Genomic DNA, 7103 nt, shown 5'->3' with positions numbered 1-7103 from the left:
TGATTTTTTTTAAAAAAATTCACACTGTCCCTTTTATGTTTTTTTTTTTTTAATCACTTTTAATGCTATCACAGGGAATGCAAACATCCCCTATAACTTCAATGGTTCAATGGGCATTGTCATATATTCTATTTTGAGAAATCTGGGGTCTATCAGACTCTAGATATCTCCTCTGCCCTTACAATATCTAATCTCACCAAGATCAGTGTGATCAGATGCTTTCCCAATTTACAAATGGCGCTGTTTATATCCTGCAAAACTGAAGTGATGACATGCTTGTAGCTTCCGATTTCTTAGGCTATAGAGATGATTGGTCTCCATCAGCTCTATGGCCAGCTGGCAGAAACACCGACTGCATTCACAGGTTCCCCCTGATGGCATGGGACTGCCTGAGAAGGTCATGGAAGGCAGCGTGGGAGGGGGGATCATCTCCTTCTGCTTTGTAAAGCAATCCTGCAGCTAATTAGCCACTATGATTGCTTTTACATGAAAGCTGATCGCCAGCTGAAAAAAATTATACCAGAATGATGCCTGCAGCTGTAGGCATCATCCTGGTATAACCATTCAAAGTCCAGTGATGTACCAGTACATCGCTGGTACTTGTTGGGTATACACAATGAGGAACAGAAGTATTTGAACAACCTGCAATTTTGCACGTTCTTCCACTTAGAAATCATGGAGGGGTCTGAAATTCACATTGTAGGTGCATTCCCACTCTGAGAGACAGAATTAAAAAAAAAATTCAGGAAATCACATTGTATGATTTTTAAAGAATTTATTTGTCTTGCACTGCTGAACAGAAGTATTTGAACCCCTGAGAAGATCCGTGTTAATATTTGGTACAGAAGCCTTTGTTTGCAATTACAGAGGTCAGACGTTTCCTGTAGTCCTTGGCCAGGTTTGTACCACAACAGGGATTTTGGCCCCCTCCTCCACACAGATCTCCTCTAGATCTGTCAGGTTTCGGATCTGTCGCTGAGCAACACAGAGTTTCAGCTTCCTCCAAAGATGTTCTATTGGATTTAGGCCTGGAGACTGGCTAGGCCACTCCAGAATCTTGATATGCTTCTTACAGAGCCACTCCTTGGTTATCCTGGCTGTGTGCTTTGGGTCGTAGTCATGTTGGAAGACCCAGCCACGACCCATCTTCAATGCTCTGACTGAGGGAATGAGGTTGTTGCTAAAATCTCACAATAAATGGCCCCATTCATCCTCTCCTTAATACATAGCATGATGTTACCACCCTCATGCTTCACAGTAGGGATGGTGTTCTTGGGATGCAACTTATCCTTCTTTTTCCTTCAAAAACGACGAGTGAAGTTTAGACCAAAAAGTTCTACTTTGGTCTCATCTGACCACATGAATTTTTCCCATGCCTCCCCTGGATCATCCAGATGGTCATTTGCAAACTTCAGACGGCCTGGACATGTGACAACTTGAGCAGGGGAACCTTCCATGCAATGCATTATTTGAAACCATGACGGCGTAGTGTTCTACCGACAGTGACCTTTGAAACTGTGGTCCCAGCTCTCTTCATGTCATTGACCAGCTCCTCCTTTGTAGTTCTGGGCTGATTGCTCACCTTTCTTATCATCAGTGATACCCCACGAGGTGGGATCTTGCATGAAGCCCCAGTCTGAGGGAGACTGACAGTCGTCTTTAGCCTCTTCCATTTTCTAACAATTGCTCCAATAGTTGATCTATTTTCACCAAGCTGCTTGGCAATTGCCCTGTAGCCCTTTCCAGCCTTGTGGAGGTCTACAATTTTGTCTCTGGTGTCTTTTGACAGCTCTCTGGTCTTGCCCATGGTAGTAGTTGGCGTCAGAATGACTGTGGGGTGGACAGGTGTCTTTAAAGAGCTCAGACAGGTGCTACTAAGTTCGATTAATGAGTGGAGTAGAGGTGGACTTTTTAAAGGCGCAGTAACAGGTCTTTGAGAGCCAGAATTCTTGCTGTTTCTTAGGTGTTCAAATACTTATGTTCAGCAGTGCAAGACAAATACATTCTTTACAAATCATACAATGTGATTTCCTGAATTTTTTTTTTAATTCTGTCTCTCAGAGTGGGAATGCACCTGCAATGTGAATTTCAGACCCCTCCACGATTTCTAAGTGGGAGAACTGGCAAAATCGCAGGGTGTTCAAATACTTGTGTTTCTCACTGTTCTTTTTTTTGTATGCAGCCTGTGGACTGAATGAAAAAAAGAGAAGAAATCTCTGCCAGAAAAAGTGTGTGGTATGCCCACCATTAGAATATACCGCCCTGCATCCACCCACTTCTAATGGTGGGCACACATTAGGTCACACGGTACCACATGCGCCAGTTCCAAGATTGTACAAATGTCTAAATAGTGGCACGCTTGATTAAAAATCGTCCACGTATAAGTGGTACCCCATATGGAAAAAGGATGTCACCAAGTCCCAAACTATCTTGCCACTGCTCCCCATGTAGTCTGGGCATCCGGGGGGCTCCACGTGACTATCTTTTCCCTCATAAATCCGAAACTTTTATGTATAGCCTGTTGCCCTCTCACAGGTCTTCTACATCTTGACCCCATATCTGGCACGCTTGCTGAGGAGAAATTGTTTGAATGCAAGGCGGCCAGAAAAATTAATGAGGGACTCCTCAATGCAGATGTTTTGCTGCACAGTATAGACATCTGCAAATTTTTGGTTAAGGTGATTTATGAGGGGCCAAGTTTTGTGGAGCCAGTCAAATTCAGGGTCACCCCGAGGATTACAGTTTATTGTCATTAAAATGCATAAAATTATATTCTCATATCTATGCCTTGCCAAGGCAACAGAGAACACAGCAAATGAAGAATCGGGTCTGTGGACCAATACAACCTCAATTCATTTTTTTTAGTACTGCCCATTGTAACATAAATGTAAGATTCGGGTAGCTGAGATGTTAGGTGATCAGTAGAAATATGTAATCATAGGTCTAGTTTAATTCCATGTTATTAAAGACAACTGTTCAGTATTCAGTCAGAGACACATGTTCACCAATTAGCATCTGAAAGGACAGAGCAGCTTCTAGGCTGGAGGTGACACCTAGATGTCAATAAAACATTGTCACCTATGTAGCCAGACTTTGCCAGCTTCTTGAAGTCTAAAGGTCTTGAAGTCTTGAGCAGCACAGTGGCTAAGTGGTTAGCACTTCTGCCTAGCAGTATTAGGGTCCTTGGTTCGAATCCAAGCCACGGCACCACCTGTCTGGAGTTAGCATGTTCTCCATGTGCCTGCGTGGGTTTCCTCCGGGTGCTCCGGTTTCCACCCACACTCTAAGACATGATGGAAGGTTAATTGGCTCCTGTCTAAATAGTCCCTAGTATGTGTATGTATGAATGTGAGTTAGGGACCTTAGATTGTACACCCTTTGAGGGTTAGGGACTGATGTGAATGTACCTGAAAGAAAATAAATAATAAAAGAAGAGCTCAGGCTATTTTGGCTTCGGGAAGCAGCAGGAGACCAGGAGAAGGCTCCGATCTGTCTGTCAGCTATGACTTATACCCACAGATCAAAGGAATATATTTCATCTCCCATAAAAGCTAAAATATTAGTTGCAGAGAGATGAAAATACTTCCTTCTGATTGGACACACTGCAGGTTACATCTGCATGTAAAACTGTATTTGTAGCCCCTGTGGAATCCCAGAGAAATGCAGAAAATGGTTACATGGCGCCTGATTGTGACAGCTGAACAGCGATTGATACTGTCGCGATCGGACTGATGCGCTGGTGTCGGAAATTCTATCCCTGACTTGGTGATTCAAACAGTTCCTGGTCCAATCGACTTTGGGCACTTCAGAACCCAGAACGTCCTGTGGGCTGGTACAGGAACACCCCTCAGGGTTGATTGGCCAAGGGCTAATGTCCAGCCTACCTCCATATTTCAATAAATTGAGGACCCTGAGATATGGACGGGGTGATTCATACGGAGCCAGTTCTATTTGACTGGCGAATCGCAGACTTTCTCTGACTTGCTCCAATTGCAGGATAACTCTTTGTAAAAGTTTTATTTATGTTTTTATTTCCTTTTATTTTATAGTAAATAGCCAATTTTGTGTCTTTTTGATTTTCTGTAATTGTTTTTTCTTTGTACATATTTTATGCACTGCCCACTTTCGGGATATTAAATCATAAAATTAATAAGTGACTTCTGTGTATTTAAGCTCGGGCTCATATCTTCGGAGAAATTAGATTGTATTGTATGTTAGTGCCTTTATATGCTCGGTCAATTTCATTACCTATCTGTATGCAATTGCATTGCGTGATGGCATATTGCATGCAGATTGCAAAGTAGCAGATCTGCAAGACGAAGATCTGTGTGTGTGTGGTTGCCCAGCAGACCAGTCTGAGGACAAACTGTTGGGTGGTGGCAAGCTACCATTCCTTGTGTGTTTGGTTTGGGGGTGTGTGGACAGTGGAAGAGTGATTAACACTGGGGTTCTAGCTTGTAGAATCCTAGAAGGGTGTGCCAATTGCTAAACTGCTGCCCAACCCTTAGAGTGCACCAGATTGTATATAAGATTTGTATCTGCCTGTGTGTGGTCAGCCAGCTGGATTAGAGTGGAGCCTCCCTCTAGTGGTGGCCAGAGGTAGTGCAGGCTGTGAAAGTGTACCAAGACCAGTCTTATATGTTCAAAGTAAGTCTCCGTCATTCCCTCTTTACCCCAAGTCACGGCTGGACATGCGCGCCTCGGTTAGCTAGACGCTGTGGGCGTGTGCATGTGGGTTGGATCCATGACACTCATGTTGAGGGGTTAGGCCCAAAAAAACTTTAAATTTGGAAACCGTAATGGTTTTTCATGCGAATTGTCTGGCAAGGTTTGGATTTGGGTTGTCGGGGATAAACTGTTGTGCATATAAATTGCCTTGATGCACAATCAATGCATACAGATCTTCCATAAAAAACAGCTCCAAAAAATCAAGCGGAGTTGTTACATTTGCTGTTTCCACCTGAATTCCAGGTTGGGCAGTGAATGGGGGAAGTACGGGTGCTGAAAAACTTGTGGCCTGCCAATCAGTATTTGCAAGCACATTCGGAAGGACACTAGAGGCTCTACGGGCCTGTGTGCAATTTCTTGGTGACTGTGGGACACTACTTGTGCTCGCCACCGCATCAGCTTGTACTGTACTTATGGGACTCGCCACGTCACCAAGTGATACTGCAGTGGTGGTATGTGAAAGACCAGGATGTACTAGGCCGCTGGTGCTCTCCATTTCACCAAAAGCTAGAACGGCACTAGTACTGGCACTCTGCTGCATTTGAGAATCATCATGCAATTGTAACACCTCAGCAACCTGGGAACGGGGTCAGGTACTCCCGATCTTAGCAGAGATCTCTTCTCCATCATCTGAGCATCTGTCAGGGTTCTGCCTCTGTCTACAGGTTCGTATTCTGAGGCTGATTGTTTCAGTGTCTTCTCCTTCACTCTCACCTGACATGTTCAGAATCCTGTAGGCCTCTTCACTAGAGTACCTTTAGTTGGACTTTTTGGCCACTAAATTTATTTCACTGACTTTTTGGCCACTAAATTTATAGGTACCTAGTGCAACTCACGGGAAAAAGAGCACCTGCCTTTCAAGGACTGCTTGAACCTCTGCAAGAAAATGTTCTGGCAAGTGCTAATCAGGCCTGATTCTGCGAACACTGCGGTTTTGTGCTCAATGTATCAAGTGACAGTGGTCTATTGACACTGCACTTGCTGGGGAACAGGGGGTTAGCGTAGGGGCTAAATGCAGGTGCCAGGGCTGATCTCGCTTTTTTGGGGACACTATACTAATGTGAACGCTGGTATAGTGCTAATCTTGATATTGATCCATTCAGACACTATACTAGTAAACTGGAGATTTATTGGGTATGTTAGCATATTTCTGGCAATCAAGGGGTTAAATGTGATGACTGATGTGTTGACATACATTCTGACACTATCTGGGAGGGGCACAAACTGACGCTAATGCTATCTGAAGTCGCCGGTTACACTAATACAGTGATTAGCAAAAAAATCTGTAGACTGTATTAATGACACTGGTGACAGGGCAGCGAAGGGGTTAACTGGGGGGCCATCAAGAGGTTAAATGTGACCTGAAAGTGTTCTGTGTGTTAGTGTGCTGATTTACTCACTGTGTCTGCTCTCTCTGGGATGGAATGTGCCCAGAGAGAGAAGATGTCATAATTTCCTGTACACAGGTACAAGAAGATCCCTAGTAGGCCAGGGATCCATCATCCAATTTAGGCTGAACATCACTGGCCTATATCTGATGATTCATCCCTTGGGGACCGCATCACATTACCCACTGGTTGGCGGGGGAGCGTGTGCCCCCCGGCCAGCGAATCACATATATGTACATGATTTTGTGCACCCATGCTGCCCTGTAGCAGTATTACTGCAATAGGGCAGACAGGAAGTGGTTAAGAGAGGGAGATGCCTGCTGTAATTTCATCCTGTGGCCACCTGGGGGAGTTGGCCAGTAGAAGTGTAGCAGAAGAAAGTCAACGTACTCAAATGAAGATGGCAAAACCTGTTACGCTGTTGGGTAAGACTGTTGATGGAAAAGTCATGAGGAAGACTGACTGTGTGTTTACCCAAACTGCTATGGGAGTGACCCCAACTGAGAGACCTACCATCTGTGTGAAAAAAGACTTGCCTCATTGCAGTGCCCTGTGTAGTGGGTAGGAAAGGGTTAAAAATTAATCTGTTGATGTGATGTCTATTGATGAGTATGATATTGCTGCTGTGTATACACCTGTGTCAGCTGAACAAAGTTCTGAATTGAATGAGGTGACCACTAAACAGGGTATGCTGTCTCCCCTAGAAACAATATATGAGGCCGCAGAGCTGTCCCTAGAAACCTCCAGGGAGCTCTGTGTGTTGGGGCCGGAGGTTGCCCGGAACAACTATGGTGCTGATCTGATGGACAAGAGGGTACTTGAATCTAGTGAAGAAAATGTGTTAAATGCTAATGATTACTTCTTAATCTTTTTTAGCTTTTTCTTTGACATGTCTGACCAGGAGATCTTAGAGCTTGGAGACATACCACCTTATGGGTCCTACATTAAGCTCCTTGGTTGTTGTAATTCTGATTCTGAGAATAAACC

The sequence above is a fragment of the Staurois parvus genome, unplaced genomic scaffold, assembly GCF_062004578.1.
Source record: "Staurois parvus isolate SC_StPar_1 unplaced genomic scaffold, SC_StPar_1.0 ptg000706l, whole genome shotgun sequence".
Taxonomy (NCBI): domain Eukaryota; kingdom Metazoa; phylum Chordata; class Amphibia; order Anura; family Ranidae; genus Staurois; species Staurois parvus.
The sequence above is the reverse complement of the archived record's forward strand: the minus strand, read 5'-3'. Positions refer to the sequence as shown.